The sequence below is a fragment of the Phocoena sinus genome, chromosome 5 (assembly GCF_008692025.1).
Source record: "Phocoena sinus isolate mPhoSin1 chromosome 5, mPhoSin1.pri, whole genome shotgun sequence".
NCBI classification, from domain to species: Eukaryota; Metazoa; Chordata; class Mammalia; order Artiodactyla; family Phocoenidae; genus Phocoena; species Phocoena sinus.
In genome coordinates this window covers 63,477,055-63,495,355 of record NC_045767.1, presented here as the reverse complement: position 1 = coordinate 63,495,355, position 18,301 = coordinate 63,477,055, and the positions used below count along the sequence as shown (strand labels likewise).

The window sequence follows — 18,301 nt, the reverse complement described above, 5'->3', positions numbered from 1 at the left end:
TTATTTAGTCCATCACATTTGTACTTGATTCTAAACCTTCCCAGGGTTAAAACATTGTTTTGTGAGGAAATAATTTCTTTTAATATGGAACCCAAACCTGACAATGGGTACCATCTTCTCATTTCTCTCCCCAAGATTCCAATCACTAGTCACCTAATTCTCAAGACCTCTTTGATTCTTCCATCTCCCACACAGGCTGCCTTGCCAACCCACCCAAATCAGTGAATCTAGTCACTGTTTAATCCTATTCTGAATTCTCTGTACACCCTTCCCTGATGACAGTCATCGCTCACAGGTGTACAGATGACCTGCAAATGGATTCTGCATCAACACCCCCCTTCAGACTTGGTAACAGGTGGCAGATGAATAGGGAAAGGTCACAGAAATAGATGAAGAACCGGGGGGGAGAAATGTAATAGTATAACAGAAGTCAAAGAAAAGAGAGAATTCCCATAAGGAAGGCGTCATCAATACCAGTAGTTTGAAATGCAGCAGGGAAGTTTATAAAGTAAGGGGATGAAATAGGACCATCAGATTTGATGGTCATACATTTAAATTTAAGATGCAAATTCCATCAGCGAAATTGTCATGTCATGATGTGCATAGACGACAAAGACAGACATATGAAGAGTGAGCTAGAAGTGAGAAATGGGAATTGCAGTTAAAGGCAGCAACAACCCAGAATTCTTTAAGACCTTTTAACTTAACTTAGTATTTTAATAAGGGAAACACAGGGAGAGAGAGAGAGAGAGAGTGAAAGGGAGGGAGGGAGGAAGGGACAGAGGGATGGAGGGATAGCTAAAAAGTGGAAGAATAAGGCTCAAAGGAACAGACATTTGTTCTGTATTTTAATTAAAAAAGAAAAGATTTGAGTGTGTTTACTGAGGAGAGAGTTGACTCCTTTTTGTGGGGGAGGGTTGGAGCGCTAAGTGTTTGAAGATTTGGGAGGGAGACAGGATTAACTGGTGAGGCAGTGTGCCAGGGTACTGGTCTAAAAGGAAAGGAGGCCCCATTAAAATACTGACCTTGAACAGGAAAAGGAACACCTTATCCTCTGAGAATGGAGGGAATGAGGAAAGGATTGATACAGAGGGAGATAGGTGTGGGTGTAGGCAGGGCAGGAAGTAGAGGTAGTCCAGCTGAACTGCCTGATTCTGGTCCACCCGGCCAGCCTGAGCCAGCCTGGCAAGGACTCAGCACACAGTTCCCGGGAACAGAAGGAATCTGGGCTGGGATGATGACAGCTCCAGAAATGGCCCAAACAGAGCCATCAGAGGCCTTCCCAATAAGGTAGCAATTCACATGGATCACAGGTTACAGAAGGAATCTAGAGGTTTCTATTGAACTCTGACTTCTCAGGTAAAGCAGATGAGACCAGAGATTAAGACATGCTCAAGAGCAGTTACTGGTGGCTCTCAGACTACACACTGGGTTTCTTGGCTTATGCCACCCTCCGCCTTTATAAAAATATACACAGCCAGTTTTCTCCACCTCTTTCCCCGGCTAACTTTCCCTCATTCTTCTGCTTTGCACACATCACTTTCTCTGAAAACCTTCCCTGGACTCTCCCCCTTCCCCTAAAGCAGATCCCATAAAAGCTGTTCTACGTCCCTTTTAGTTTTTCTTTGTTGCACCTAGTTGAACAAGTTGAAATTCTAGTTTTATTTGCATGCTTATTTAATGTTCCTCTTTCCCAGCATATATTATAAGCCACACGGGGACAGGGACTCTATTTGTTTGGATCTGTTTCCTGGTCAGCACACAGCTCAAAGCCTAGCATGGAGTTAGTGCCCAATAAATATGATGAATGAATTCGTATTCCAAGTATATGGTACAGGAGTATAGTATTCAAGAATTTTATTTGCAAATTAAAGTTCTGCATTTGTGAAAAAATGTCCACTGTGGGGTGGCAAGAAGGCTGATTTATATTTTCCCTGTAGGTCGGGCATATGGGAAATGCTCAATACATATTTGTTGACTGAATAAGAATTTCTGCACTACTGGAATTTTCATTACCTTAAGAAAAACAACAACGAAAATATAGCTTGCCTCCAAGCCACTGAAACCAAAGATACTACCTAAACATTAAAAAACAAAAAACTATTTTAACAAGTAAATTAAGATTTTCCAAACAATGTTGTTTATTAGAGTTCATCAGAACTTTGTTAATAACCAATTTATGATGAAAATACTGATCACATAATTAAGGTAGCTTCTGGGATAATATATAACTAGAAAACTCAATGTTTAATTCCTAAAGTTTCACACTTTTGGAGTGTCTCAGAGACATCTTCTCTTATGATACTAAATGAACCTGAACTTACAGATTTTTAGGACAGAAATTCATGCATTTGCAAACATTTAAAAATAAAAGTCATCACCAATGAATTGCCTACCACCTTTCTCAGGAAATTCATGAACACATGCATGAAGATTAGCACCACACAGTAGGCAAATATTTTTCCATGTCCCACCCAAAGCAAACAAATGAAAATAGAAACTGCAAGGACAATTATAAGATATCTCTAAATTTAAAGACACAGCATCCTTTTCTCCTTTGGCTTTCCTCTATACTTTTATCAGGAATAAATAGTCCTTAATCAGTTGCAACTGAGAAGTTCTAGCAGGAAAACATTTCTGCTCTTTTGATTGTGAGGTAGTTAATTTTTGTCTTACATTTCTTTACTTTCAAAACTTTATAAAGCAAAAGAAAAAAAAACATGGAAAGCACTCAAATGTTTGTTGATTATAGATATTAAGAGACATTAGGGAATCTACCTGGTCTAGCCCTTAATTATACCTACAGACCCTTAGATTCTAATTCTTTCATGGAACTTTTAATTTCCCAAACAGTCTATTATCCCTGTTAATAATTAAAATGTTTCAATGTTTAGGCATACACAGTGTCACAGTGTTGGCATAAAAATACTTTGTCATAGTCATTTGGGCAAGGTATGGGGAATGTGGCATAAAAATGCTTTATCATGTTTATTTGGGCAAGTTAAGGGGAATACGAATTCTTGAGTTTTCAGGGAAGACTGATTTCAAATAGTCTATCCTGTGTTCATCCAAAGTGTTTTGCATTTTACTAGAAGATTCGGTTAACTGTATCTCATACCAAAATTACTGGCAGATAGATGATGGCTTGGACTGACCATAGTTGAACAATGAGAAATGTAACTTTTTCCAGATATTTCTGAAGGCACACACACAGTCCACGGTTGGGTTATGTATTGCTAATAACCCCTCTAGGGCTCAGCTATCCTGTCATCTTGGAATTTTCTGACTCTTAAGATCTGTTGAGTTCACTCACATTCCTTCCTGTTCTATTTGCAGTGGAGGTCTGTGGAGAGTTATACATTCTCCCCTTGCCTATACTCTCAGCCTTTACATGTATTCTTAGTATTCGGGAAGCTAAATTTCTGCACTTGTGAAAAGGAAAATGTGAGCTTACTGAAAGGCAGACATATAGTTGACCAAGGGGAAATAATTATTAGTACTTTAAATTTATCCTTACTTTCATTACATCAAAATACTAACTTGCTTAACACAATTTAAAGGTACATCACAGTTGTGACTCTTAACTATTTTTCCTTTTCCCCAATTTTAAGATTAAATGTACAAATGCATTATATGGATACCTTAAATACTTAAAGCATTGTGAACCCACACAAGACTAGCAGTAGGAGAAAGAAAAAGTGGTTTGAAAGAGTTTTAAACTAAGCTCTATATAAATGTGTGTGTGTGTAGAGTCTAAAAACATAAAACAGATGGTAACTTGAAAAATGTCAACGTTTAAGATATGGAAAATACTGAGTTGAAATAAAGTAATAAAACACTGTAAACAAGCTCACCAAATTTGCAAAACGGGAGCAGAAGAGTTTCCGAAAGATAGCAACCCATTTAGGTGACGAACATCATATGCCAAGTGTAGTTCAGTATAAACAAAGGTGTTCTGATTAGCTTCGGGGGAGAAAGAGAAAAGGACCAGGTACCAAAGGTGGGAAAGCCAAATAGCCCTGAACAGACCGGGGCACGTGGCTCCCTAATTGCCCCTGGGTAACTCCAGGTATAAGGACAAGGTAGACCTCTATTCTCCTTTCTGTCCGTGAACTGCCGTCTGCAAGTGTTCAGTTCTTTGGGCCACCACCATGTGAGAGGGAACAACCAGAAACATTGCTCTTGGGCCCCAAATCAGGATGAGTCTCTCTAACATAAGAGACAGTCCCCAAAACACACTCTGTGAAAAGGGGCTATGAGAGCTGTAGGAAGTGAGCGTTCTGAAGAGAGCTGTGAGAAATCATCACAACTTCATCAACAAATGAAAAGTGTCCTTCAGGAACCATACCATTTCCTTCAGGAACCATACCATTTCCTTCAGGAAGTTCAGGATATCGGTGTATTGTTGACCCTTACTTAAATCCAAAGTCCATTTCCCCAGCATAACCAATTAGGCATTGCAGCGGGGAGCCTATTCTTACTCTGGGTGGGGCAGGGGGGAGATGGGGTCCGGCGGGCAGCTTGCCCTGTGTTGAGCGCCAGTGTGGGAGTCTTTCTCCTGCCCTAATTTTAGTCCCGCCTCTAGGATATGAAGTCTAACTAGTCCATTGAGTGCTTTAATGAGTGTTTTACAGTCTGTGGGACATGAAGGTGAACACTCTCCGAGTCTGACTGCATCGTTTATGGCAGGAGACAGATTTATTTACTGGACAGTCCAATAAAAGCCAAGGTATTCATAGACACAGCGCTTGCTAGAGGAGACTTCCCTTGCTGTAGTCTAAAGAATTCCAGACTCTGAGTTGGTACAATACCAGGGTTCTAGTCTTGGCCCTATGACTAATTTAGGGTTATATGACTTCAGCTAAGCCTTTAACCTCTCTGGGCCTCCATTTCCACATCTGTGAAATGGAGGCGCTAAGCTAAATGACCTCTAAGGCCCTTTTTGAATCTAACATTCTGGAATGACTGTGTGTTCAAAAGAGGGAGTAATCACATTGGGATAGAATGATCAGGAGTTTTCGTGAGAGAAGTAGGGTGGTCTGCTCATGTTCTGCAAAATCTGATTTCTCACTTGCAAAAATCCACAGTATAGATTGCAGATGGCCCTGGTAATCTCGGCCGCACAGATAACCACTGCTAGGAATTTTTTCTTCTGGATAGTATAAGTGCTAATTATAATTGTTACTACTGCCATGTTAAGCGCCAATTATAATCACTACTAACTGTATTAAAATGGAACACTAAATGCATGCTTCTTTAACAAATTAAAAAAATTAAGATTGTATCCTGGATATCTTTCCACCATGTCATCACATATATATCTCATTTTTTTTCATCAGTGCAGAGTACTGCATTGTATCTATAAAGTATACTTCATTTAACCAGCATATACTGACAACAGATACACTGTTTTTCTTTTTGATCACAAACAACACTTCAACAAAATTCCTTTGTATACTCAGCCCCAAAATTCAATCTTGGCACCTCCTCCCTCACTTCCCACTTCCAATCCACCACCAGGTCCTGGTGATTTCACCTAATATCTCAGGAACCCAGCCACTTCTCTCTGTTGAATTACCTCCACCTTATTCAAGTGGAGATTCAACAACATCTAACGCAACAGCCCCCTACTTGGTCTCCTCTCTCCCCATGTCTTCCTTCCAGTTTCCCAACTTGCAGCCAGAGATGCAAATCTTATTTCCCAGTTTATGACCTTCAATAGCCTCTCTCAGTTCCCCAGATAAAGACCACTGCCTCATAATGGTTCTATTGTCTATAATGCATAGACAGTCTGGAATTTATGAGTGTGTTTTTCACTTGCACTCTAGGATGTAGATTAAATTAGTTACCCCAGTCAGGAATACACACTTCAGAGATGGTTAGTAAGAATGTTATCAGAAGGCTATAATCCAGAGGTGGTCTCTATAGGTATGTTAGCTTTCTTACCTCCAATCAACAAAAAGGACTTGATTAATTAGCAAATAAATGTTAGAAGTTATTTTTCCTTGGTGAAATCAGTTTTGTGTAGGATGTGTGGATTAGCTAGAAACAGCGTCGAGGCACCCCACTCTTGCACCAAATGGTACACGGTGGATGCAGTACCTGTGCCCTTCCCAGCGGTTCCTGGTACATGTTTGTGAAAAATGCCTTGTCTAGTTCTTGTTGCTCAATTACACCCTTAGGTTAGCTGAACCCTGCCTCAAGAGGAGTGTCCCCATCCATTTACAATGCTTGGTGTCAGTTTATTTATCTCTTGTAAAAATAAAATACAGTGTGTGTGAAAAAAAAAAATGAATACAGTAAAAAAAAAAAAAAAGGAGGAGTGACCCATTTGCCTCTAATGAACTTTCCATGAAAGATCTACTTGGAGAAATGAAAAGAACACAACGGGGGACTTCACCAAGCTTACAAAACAGGCTGCACAATTATTTCGATTCCTGCTTACTAATCAATGTTACAATGTGAGGCTAGATTGGGCCTGAGATCGGCTTTGGGACCAAGTGTGAGGCTGTGGGGAAGGAGACCTGTACCCTCAGCCACCTCTAAATACTGGAGGTTTCAACATCCACCAAAAAAATCCTACATCAGTAAGAAGGATCAGATTGGCTGAGGTCAGATTATAGCACGTAGCTTACAAGACCCCACACGATACACCTTCTGCCACCTCTCCTGGTACTCGTCATGCTCAGACACCTCCCAGAACACGGCCACCCTGAGACCTGTGAGCGCGTGCTGTGCCTTCCCACCCGACGACCCCCTTTGCTCAGTCAGATCGCTCTCAGCCTTTGCAGCTGGGCGGGACGGCCCTTCCTGCCTCTCAGTCCAGGTTACTCTCCCATCCCACCCACCACAGTGCCGGGGTGTCCCTCCCTGCGGTCCCTATGGGAATGGAGGGTGATATGTCCGCATACTGACAGCACTCAGCCCTACGGGGACTGTGTCCAGGCCTGTATGAATCACCTTTGTGTCCCCACTGCCTGGCGCAGCCTCTGTGGACATTTGTTCAATAGACAGCATTTAGATTTTAGTCTCCACAGCATCAGTATTAAAAAAAAAAAAAAAAAAGCTCTTTATGGCACTAGGTTCACTAAGTGGGGTGGGCTTTCCATGATGAAAATGCTTTACAATATTTTTTTAAAAATCCAACCACAATCCAATCCAACTCACAAAGTGAAGGATGAAGAATATTATAATATACAAAGGTGAAGCAATGACCCTTTCTTTTATTTTTTTGCGGTACACGGGCCTCTCACTGCTGTGGCCTCTCCCGTTGCGGACAGAGCACAGGCTCCAGACGCGCAGGCTCAGCGGCCATGGCTCATGGGCCCAGCTGCTCCGCGGCACGTGGGATCTTCCCGGACCGGGGCACGAACCCATGTCCCCCGCATCGGCAGGCGGACTCTCAACCACTGCGCCACCAGGGAAGCCCGACCCTTTCTTTTAAATACTACACATGCCAACTTAGTTCTGTTGAAAACCCTTCATGGACAGGAGGACCAGACGAGAGCCCCCTTCCTCATCACTCACTTCTGCATATTTCATAGTTTCCTTTCATCTCAACACTTAAGAGCAGCATTATTTTACTATGCAAATAAGTTCTGCTTTCTCAAAGAACTCCATTTTTACTTTGTTTCCACACGTCAAGTCCTTGGCATCCTCCCTACTTCCCACTAACACAAACATGGAATACATTTCAGCCCAAACTTCTTTACATGTCTGAGGTCCGGGGAGGATTTATAACTACCCTTGGACAGATATTTAAGGAGACCATTTTATAGTAAGGAAGGTTATATATCTAGTTAGAAATTCCAGGGAAATCCCATGTGTTTAATTTTGAAGTTTCCTGTTGTATTTCGTGTGGCTTTTATCCAAGGTAAAGATGAGGTGAGCTGGGAGGAGAAATGCGCTGATTGCACACCTCCCCTACCCCGACCCTTCCTTGCATCCTGTACCCCACAGTGCTGCTCTGGTCCAAACCTCTCATTTTACGTTCGAGAAAACTGAAGGCTACGGAGGCTGAGAATCATTTATTAAGCATTTACTAAGTGCAGACGCATGCAGCTTTATAGATAAGAAGCTGAAACCCAGGGAGGTTTCGCGAAATATCTGACGTCCTGTAACAAATGGCAGAGTCAGGACTCAAAGCTGTTGGGAGTCTAGCCCTCATTCCCATCTCTTCTGGGAGAGCCAGGCCTGACTCCAAAGAGGTCAGATTGTTTCTTCCTGAAGACTCACTCGAGAAGCACCGTTGACTGGCTGGTTTAGTGATGGAAGAAAGTACACCACCACCCTTGGTTTCTTTTAAGGGCTCCCACAGACTAAACAGATGGTAAGCACCTGCAAACAGAGTGAGTAAAGACATGTAATGGGACCAAACATGCATATGACACAGTCATCTGTGACTGAGAGGATGATTCTGACGATTTCTGTGTCTCACCCAGTCACACCTGCCAGTGGAGTCCTGCAAGGTGCTGGGGTGGCGAATTCTGGAGATTTCGTTTGTTTGCCTTTTTCTTTGTCTAATTAACTCGTACAGAGCTATCGCCAGTCCAGGGTTGTAATTTCAGTAATTTTGTTTTCTCTAAAGCTACTTTAGCTTTTTATTTTTATTTTTGATTACATACAGGTCACACTACTTTTGTCCCATTAAACCTTTGACTGTAGGCAGGGTGTTACAAAAACAACGCTCTAGCTCTCTCCACGCTAGCGGGCTGTGACTCTTCCACACCCTCCTTTGTTTTTGGGATCCCTCCCCAGAGTCACAATTTCGCCTGTGTTTCAGCACCAGGAAACACTTGTTTTTTAGCTTTGAAAAGAGAAAGCGTTGCAACAGTAATAGAGACTGAACTCATTTTGTGGAGGAGGGATCAGGCCTCCATCAGCGGTCTTCTGGAGCTGGACCTCCGCCTGGGTTGCAGTGTCTCTCTGAAGCTCGTATCATATCTACTCCTAGAACACTTGGCTTCCTTCATCAAAACCAAATCCCAGTGAGGATCATAAAACTGTCCCATCAAGTTTAAAAGAGAATGCAGAGAAACTGTACTTTGTAAACTAAATCTCGACTGTATAGTCAATGAACTCCGTTTTACAATTCTTTTTAGAAATGACGGTAGCAGTAAATGCATTTTGTTCCATGCTACATAGCTAGCAAACCAGGACTCAAACCCAGGTCATCTTGACTTTGAGCTCTCCCAACTTCCCCACACTGCCCATTAGAGGCTGGCAAACACAACAATAGGGAAAGGAATTGCTTTGAAGTAGTTTAGTCAAAGAGTAGAGGACTGGGGGTTAGAAACAAGGCTTCCAGCCCTAGTTTTGCCTCTGACTTGTGAGGTATCTTTGAAAAAGCCCCCCTCTCTCTCCAGGCCTCTGTTTTTTAATTTATAAAATGAGGTGTTTGGCTCAGTGAAGCCCCTTTCCAAGTCGGGATTCTATAATCTACAGATGATTTTAAAAGCCCCAGGTTAGTTGCTTAAGAAACAGGCTTAAAAATTTATTTAGAAGAATATTAAAATCTTTTTATCACTCAAAAAAATAAAAGGAAAAGGCAGCAAAATAATTCGTATCTTTTGAACTCTGAAGTGTGGTTTGTTGCTATTAGAATCAACACAGGGATTCAATGAAATAAGAAAATCAGGCGGGGGAGGAAATCAGTTTTTATGAGGCATTTTCAAGTTTCCATGAAACAGTTACTTCAAAGTCACAATATAAACTTTCAAGCATCTTCCTGAGGTTGACACAGTGTATATGGGGGAAAAAATAAACCCAAACTTAATAAGAACCTGCTGTATAAAAAAATAAATAAAATGAAAAAAAACAAAAACAAAACTTAAAACTGATCAGACTGACGAATTACCTCCAAAGACCAAATATAAAACCTGCAGAATGCTTCAGCGGATAGAAGACTGGGCTTGGAGTTAGTAGACTTTGGTTCAAACCTTGGCTGGGTGACACTGCTAAATCTCAGTATCTTTAACTGTGAGAGGGGCATAATAATTCTACCTATATAAATGTCACAGGACAGTTTGGGAAGGTGGAATAAACTGAAGAATTATATGAAGAACTGTTTCATTATAATTAATTGCCTGCCAAAAAAATTCTCTCACTGTGTGTGTGTGTGTGTGTGTATATATATATATATATATGAAATTTACATGGGCACGCTGATTTGGAACTTTAACATGTGAACTGCCTCTTAGTAAAAGGCGAAAAACTGCCACAATTCAAAGGAATGGGGAAAGCTGCCTGAAAACAAACAAAACCCCCAAACCACCATTACCACCAAAAAGTATCTTCTTTTTCCGTAGAAAAGAATGCAAAGATAATGCCCCAACCTGAAGTTTGGGAAGCACAATTCAGAACTTGGCAGTCTAGAACCATCTTCACTTCCTCTCTTTCTTTCCTTAGAATCCAATTTGGCAACAAGCCCTGTGGGATGTGCTTTGAAACGTCTCCCAGACTGGACCTTTCTTCTCTATTTCCGCCATCCCTGCCTCAGTCTGAGCCCTCCCCTCGGCATGCCTCACAACTGGGTTCACTGCCTCCAGGCTCTCCAGGCCATCCTCAGTGCTGTCTGATCAGCCTTCCTAAAAGCAGACTTCCTCAGGATCCACAGTGATTCCATCAGTCTCACCCTATTTCCTTCTACTCCAAAAACATGCCCCCTCCTCTCGTCCAGGAATTCCTTTACCTGCCCACAGACTCCAGCCTCAGGTCCTTTGCTCGTGCTGTTCTCTCTGCCTAGAATGCCCTTCCACCAGCCCATCTTATTAAAAATCATTTCCCGCATGGTCCCTTTAATGCAGTGCTCCTCAGACTTCACTGTGCTTATGAATCATCTGAGGATCTCGTCACAATGCAGATTCTGATTCAGTAGATCCGAAGTGGGGGCAAGACTGCAATTCTAACCAGCTTCCAGGTGACCACCATGCTGCTGGCCCATGGACCCCACTTGGAGTAGCGAAACCTATTGGCTCAGTGGGAAAAAAATGGGGAGGGGGTAGATTTTTGGAGACATACAGACATGGGTTGGAATGCAATCTTTATCAGGCAAATATCGTCATCTGTGTAGTGGGGCTATTACCCATTTTATGTAAGTGATAGGAGGATCTTATAAATAGATGCTCTCCTTTTCAAATCTGTCTTTCCCTTGGCTCCCCTAAGCTCATCACCTTGTCCCCTACTATGCTTCTCCAATAATCCAGTTTCTCTTTACTCTGAATCTTAACTGGCTTGATTTCTTTTAGCACATAAATCAAGAAAAAGGATTCTTAAAGTTAATTTTGTTCATATGAAACTCTGAGCTTATGATACTTTAATAATACCACCCTCCCCTGCAGCATCACACAGAGAGGCACAGAGGCAGAGCTGCATCATGGTTACAGACACGGGCTTTGGATCTGATCATTTTTTTTTAATATAGTTTTATAAATTATTTATTTATTTTTGTCTGTGATGGGTCTTTGCTGCTGGGGGCAGGCTTTCTCCAGTTGTGGCGAGTGGGAGCTACTCTTTGATGCGGTGTGCGGGCTTCTCTTGTTGCGGAGCACCGGCTCTAGCTGCGTGGGCTTCAGTAGTTGTGGCGCGTGGGCTCAGTAGTTGTGGCTCGTGGGCTCTAGAGCACAGGCTAGAGCTTAGTTGTGGTGCACGGGCTTAGCTGTTCCGTGGCATGTGGGATCTTCCCGGACCAGGGCTCGAACCTGTGTCCCCTGCATTGGCAGGGGGGTTCTTAACCACTGCACCACCAGGGAAGTCCTGGATCAGTTCTGAGTTCCAATGCTGGTTCCACTGCTCACCAGCTATTTTCCTGCCTTATGTGAACTAACACGCCTGAGTTTCAATTACTTCACCTGTAAAATTCTGCCTTCATCTCTTGCGTTGTTATGAGAATTAGTTAAGTTCTATAAAGTGCTTGGCCAATGCAGCAGATTGCAAAAACGGCCACAATTCTCCACCCCTCCCTGAATCCATACCATTCTCTAAAGGCTCTGCACTTCCGCCCATCAAAAGGTAGAGTCTGTTTCTTCATAAGTAGATTGGAGGAGAAGCAACTTGTGTCCATTGCAGTCTAGGCCTCAAGGAACCTTGCTCCCATGCTCCTGATCACAACCATGCTGATCCAACATGTGACCAGGCCCAGGGCAGAGGACTCAGCCAACAGTCAGCCAACACCCAGAGGCAGAGCCACCTTGGTGACCAGAGACACATAAGGGAGCCTGGACAAGACCAGTAGATTCACCAGGTCCAGACTGCTGATAAACAAAGTCGTAAACTAAATAAATGGTGGTTGTTTTAAGCCATTATGTTATGGAGTGGTTTGTTATACAGCAATAGATAACTGACACTGTGTATATGTAAGTAATTTCTCCATAAATAGTGGCTATTACAATATTCTGAGAAAAAGGTACAATGTCAACAGATAATGAATTTTCCATACCATTAAAATTTCTACTTTTTGGTCAGTAGTAGGAAGATGGCTCAACTGGAAATTGGGATTCATAGATTCTGGTCCCAGTAGCTTTTCCAGTTGGCAGCCATATGACCTTGGAAACATCATTTGACCTCTTCGAGCCTCTGTTTCCTTATCTGTAAATTAAGGTGGGCAGACTAAATGACTTTTAAGGTTTTTTCTAGCTCTAAAAAGGACCGAGGATCCATTTTTCCAAAAGGCAATATTTATTTCCTTGTTAACAGATAGTTCTGAACCCAACTTTTCTTTTCTCATAGATTTAGGATGTAATCACAGACACCCCTCCCTGTATTGCCTTCACTGCTCAGCAGTTGGTTGTGACTATGTATCACACTTATTCTAACAGCCATGCTCTGAATCTAGAAGGTGGACCTCCTTGCTGCAGACTAGGAACCCAGATAGCCAAGCTCATTAGGGATCAAAAGATGAATAATGCCATGTAAGTTCTAGCCAGAATCGAAGTTATGTGGCTTTTAATTCTTTGCATGTGCAGGTAGACTTCTTTTATTCATTTCTAAGTTGCAATAAATATTCTGCAGGACTGAGGTCGTGCAGTGTGATCACTAAACAAGGAGGACACTGTTTTATAGCCATAAAGTACAAGTCAAATCTGTGTTTATTGTACATTAATGACCCAAGATATATAGTTATCAAATGGGGGGAGAAAGATTTAACACCAAAATTTAAAAAGTTTCAAAATTCTCATGCAGTGATTGACCCTGGAACTAATAAAACAAGTGAGTTGCAAATACATCCAAATACATTTGTATTAAAAAGCTATACATGTGGCAGTGACTAGAGTGGCTTTTCTTCTCTCACGGGCATTTGGTGCCTCTCACACACCACTAGTACATGCTCTAACAGTGCCCTCTGCAAATACGATACAGTCTTCCCTGTGACATACAGCAGGCCATACTGTGGCCAACTTAGAAAAAAAAAAAGACTGTTCCACTGCCCACTTCCATTACTTTTACACAATCAAAAGTCAGGGTGTTTTTATTCCTGGGAGGAATTAAGCTAAATCAGAGAATGTGTGTACAATCTGAGGGCAACAGTTTATCTTAACTTTGCCTTCAGATATATATAGTTAAGTCTGCATAAAGAAGCACCAAGTTGTTGAAAGTGTGAATAAAAAAACAGCCTCATTCTTTTTTTTTTTTTTTTTTTTTGCGCGGTACGCGGGCCTCTCACTGTTGCGGCCTCTCCCGTTGCGGAGCACAGGCTCCGGACGCGCAGGCTCAGCGGCCATGGCTCACGGGCCCAGCCACTCCGCGGTACGTGGGATCTTCCCGGACCAGGGCACGAACCCGCGTCCCCTGCATCGGCAGGCGGACTCTCAACCACTGTGCCACCAGGGAATCCCCAGCCTCATTCTTTATCAAAAACTTTTTTCTGTGATAGAAACAAATTACGTGGGGCCCGAGAGTAGCTACAGTCAGTAGGGACAGCATTGTAATGAAACGTGGCTTCTGGTTATCTACCTGGAACGCACATATTTTGAAACGACAGGTCAACTTTTCAGAGAGTTGAGACACCTAATATTTTCTTTGAGTTAGTATCTTAAATACCTTTGCCTAAGTATCTTTTGAATCAATTCAGTTCTCTCTCCCCTCTAGTGGGGATTTTCTTAGCAGCTGCCTTGCTTGTATCTTCCCCATTTCATTCTTCTCACTGCAGCCCGAGTGAACTTTCTAAAATGCAGATCTGCTCTGCTTAAAATCCTCCAATGTCTTCTCTGAGGACTGTAAGACCCCCAAAGGCAAGGACTGTGTCCCTAGCACCTGACCAAATGTCTACAAACCCTGGCCAGGTCAGGGTTCCACTTAATTTTAGAAAGCCAATTGTACCCGGAATAGAACAGAGTTCACTGCTTGCGGTAAAATCTGAGACATTATATTATTCTTGCCTTATGTTAATACTATTGATATTTACTGCAGCTCAGGAGAGTCTTTTCTAAGATGCTTGATGACACTGAGTCAGTATTTTGAGTTTTTTTAAGTCTCTGCTTGAGGATACATATTCACCTGATGGCTTTAGGATAGGGTCATTTTGGTGATCTATGGTCCTTTTGAAGATTCCAATCTCTGTGGGACCATGATATTCTCAGGTGAAAAGGATGAGAGTAGATAAAACACTTCATTTTCATTTCATTTTCTTACATAGCATTCAGGTGATAACTAGACAAAGGAAGGCTATAATGGGGTGACCTGGCTGACCTGCAGATGGGTGAGGGCTCAGGTCTATCCTCTCCCCTAGGATGAGCCTATCAACTCCTCTTTTCTATATATCCAGTAAGTCTATCTGCAACCAATAATCAATCTAATGCCCCAAAGAAAGAAAGAAAAAAAAAAAGGCAGGAGCTAGGTACTATTTTACCAAGAGCCTAAAAGATCCCAAGGTTCTGGGTTATTGAAAAAATTGTGGAACTAGGGGAATTTGAAACAGTCCAGGTAGAGGAAGGCCAGCTACCAAGAGGCTGGTATTCAATTATTTGGAAACTGGAGTCCATTCCTGGAAGCACAGTCAATGGACTCTCACGGCACCAAGGGTAGGGCTGTTCCCAGAGCAAGGAGGGCATTACCTGCTCTGCCCTTGGGCTGACACTGGATTCTGGCCAGGGCTTAGCCTGGTTATGTTGCCAGGCTCAGACAGGGACTAGGTGGAAAGTCAGGGGGGATTGCTCCATTCTAGGCTAAGGAACATGTTTAGTTGACATGCAAGTCATTGTTTTGTTTTAAATTCCAGATATGCAAAAGCTCTTAGAACATAGCTAAGATTGGCCACCTTGATCTTCAGATGTCATTACATATCTAAATCTTGAGAACCTCTGATAACCAGGCCCGGGGAACAGAATGCCATGAGATAGGAGCTTATCACATGCTTACTGAATCAAAGAACAGGATCAGAAGGGACACAGAGAGCAAAGAAGAGAAAGAAGCCGAACCTTGCCTTCTTGTATCAGTGTCTGCTCCATTTGGCCTCTGTGATCAAGGCAGCTTCCTATAACTGACTCTTCACACATTAGAGAAATACAAATAACCCCAGAACTCTACTTTACCTTCAGAGCTTTGTTATTGTTTCAGAGATCTGCCTCATGACTGTTCGGATGTTCTACAGACCTGGGTGCTTAGCCTTAGAAGACTTTAACATGTCTCCTTCTTAAAATAGTGTTAACTGGAGGATTCAATGTGAGAATAAGTGGCAAATATAGAGTCTATTATCTTTAAAAGCAGCAACCACTTTCCCCATCTTTCTCATTCGACTCTCAAATGTTTCCAAAATAGCGTGTTTACAACCACCTACAAGCCATGGTGAGAAGTGCCATCAGTAATTCTCTCTCGCAGTGACAGGAAGAAAATAAACACCCTATTCTTTAATGCTTTGAACCACCTCATGGAACACTGACTTCCTCTAAATTCACTGGGCAAACATCTATACTGCAATGGAAAACAACATGTACTAAATCACTAAAGGGAGTTTTTGTTTTGTTTCTAAGGTGAATTACAGTGCTTGAGGAAAAACAAAACAAAACATTGATTTTTGTCTTTAACACTGGAAAATTTGTTCAGTGGTGGTTTGTGAAAATCTCACCTCATCTGGACTGCCAAGGTCACTGAGACCCAAGTAATCGACCTGGGAGATACTTGCCTAATTATCAAATATTCAGCCAACAGTGTCTGACCATTTAACCGGCTGCACCTGGGACCCTTCTTCAACATGTGCTGCTTCCTAGTACTCCCGCCTCCCCTCAATCCCTACTCATCGCCAGCGCCCCAAAGGGGGCAAATCCTGGGACCCAAGGACATTTCCAAGAGACAGCGGTGGTCATCTTCCATTTCCGTTTTACTTAAAAACATTCACATGCTTAAAAATGGGGGAAGGAGGGGGTACTTAGAAATAAGGGGGAAATCTTTTGCAGTTTTCCCAGTTCAAGTTCTCAGGCACTATTGAAAGTTCATTAATAAGATATTTAAAAACAAAAGTGTTTCACACATCAAGTAGATGCCAAGCTTTGCAAACTGTCTTGGTCTTTAGTTTGGGGGATTTTGTAAAAGTCCCCCCCCACCTCACCCCATTCTGGATTTCGCCTCTTTCAGAGCCTTTGTTGAATGGCCTGACTTTCCCGAAGCAATCAAACTAAGAACTGCCTCACCTCCCCATACCCCACTTTTTTTTCTTTTCCCACTGCAAAGGAAATAAATAAAAATGCCCCGTGAGAGAAGTGGGGGAAACCATGCCACAAAACCCGAGTTCCGGGGGAGTCAAGCGCCTGTGCTGCCCGCGGCGGGGTCCGGCGCGCGGGGCTGGAGACTGTCCCTACCTGGGGCCGGGCGGCGGCGGCGGCGGGGTCGCGGCGCCCATGGCTTCGCCGGCCTCGGGCGGCCGCGCCGGGAAACTCCAGCGGCTCAGCGCCGCGGGGATCCGCCGCGCCCGCAACGGCCGCCCCGGCGCACTCATTGGGCCGGCGCGTCACGTGGCCCGGCCGGCGGGCGAGCCTCCCGGGTCCGCGTAACCCTTTACCTGAGCTGCCCGCGCCGCGCCTGGGCCTCCGGAGCTCCACCGCCGACGCCCCCTAGCCCGGGCTGGCCTGCGGGGCGCACCCAAACAGAAAACCCCGGAGCTCGGCCTCTGATCACCGACACCCAGGCTGCATGCCAGCCTCTGCCCGCGCAGGGAAACTTTTTGGTGCCTATTTGGGCGTCGTGCTGCAGGGAGAACGGAGCTTCCTAAGATTTGGGACGTAAGTGGGGGGAGATACATAAATGCACTCCCTGGCAAATAGATCTGTCCCCCGTTCCCCCTGTGAACTTGTGGTTTTGTACACCCCCCCCGCCCCGGCCCCAGTGCTGGCATTAGCCGCCTACACCTGGTGTGTGCACTGTCGCCTGCCTTTATGGGATAGATGGTCTGGGAAAGAGCGCAGACGCTACTAGAATGAGAATTCCCGGGAAAGTTGCACAGCCTCGCCTGCACCCTCAAGACCGCGGTGGGAATTCAACGAAGTCATGCTCCCCCGCCCCTCACCTTCCCTCTCTGTTCCTGGGGTGTTGGAACCTCGGCTGCCACACCCCGTCTACCCTCCTGAGCTCCACGCCCGTGCTTGTGGCAATCCATGCACTTAAGGTGGGTTGCTTTACTCTAAAATAGTACTTAAGGGTTGGAGATTGTTTTCACCTGTGCTCCAAAGTGCGTCAGTGTTGGGCTTGGCAGGAAAATGTGTTAAGCTACGGCGCCACCTGGCTTGCCCTCTTCTCCCTTTCCCCTTCATTCATTCAGGGAGAGTCAGGATAAAACAGGATGCTGGAGAAGCAACAGGGCAGAATACTGTTTAAAGATGGACACACTGCCCTTAGTTCTTAATGTGTCCACTCTAGTGATTCCAGCGCCATTTACACGACAACATTTGGCACGCTTTATGGGGGAAAACTCGTTTTTTTGAATCCTTCCGCTTGTGTAGTAGCTGCATGCTTTAAAACGATAGATTTACAGGGGACGTTGTGTGCTGTTTTACATCACTGTCTGATAAAACTCTTTGTCACAGTAAAGGACCCTCTTGTCCAACTTCTAGCCCATGCTTTAGAAATGTCCACTGGTAAGTTTATCAGTTGGTTATTTTGACCAGTTGGTATTTATCTTGGGTTTTAAAGTGTGTTTCCCAGACTGGTAGACTCAGCATCATCTGGGAGAATTTAGTAAAAATGCAGATTCTTGGATTCCACCCCAGACATATAGATTCAAAGATAGTGGAATCAGGGAGGGGAAGTAATCTGTGTGTTTTTTTTTTGTTTTTTTTTTTTGTTTTTTTTTTTTTTTTTTGCGGTACGCGGGCCT

The 18,301-nt window shown here is 43.5% G+C and overlaps 1 protein-coding gene across 2 annotated transcripts in view; it reads right to left on the bottom strand.

Annotated features, from left to right (window-relative positions):
- C5H4orf19 (chromosome 5 C4orf19 homolog) overlaps positions 1 to 16,849 on the bottom strand; it is an 82,558-nt gene extending 65,709 nt beyond the window's left edge. Inside the window, exon 1 of one of the 2 annotated variants that reach the window (XM_032633054.1) lies at positions 16,791 to 16,849. The gene's annotated coding sequence lies outside the window, so the exon portion shown is untranslated. The remainder of the gene's footprint in view (positions 1 to 16,790) is intronic. The other variant, XM_032633052.1, reaches the window with a different exon arrangement.
- Positions 16,850 to 18,301: the final 1,452 nt, after the last annotated feature.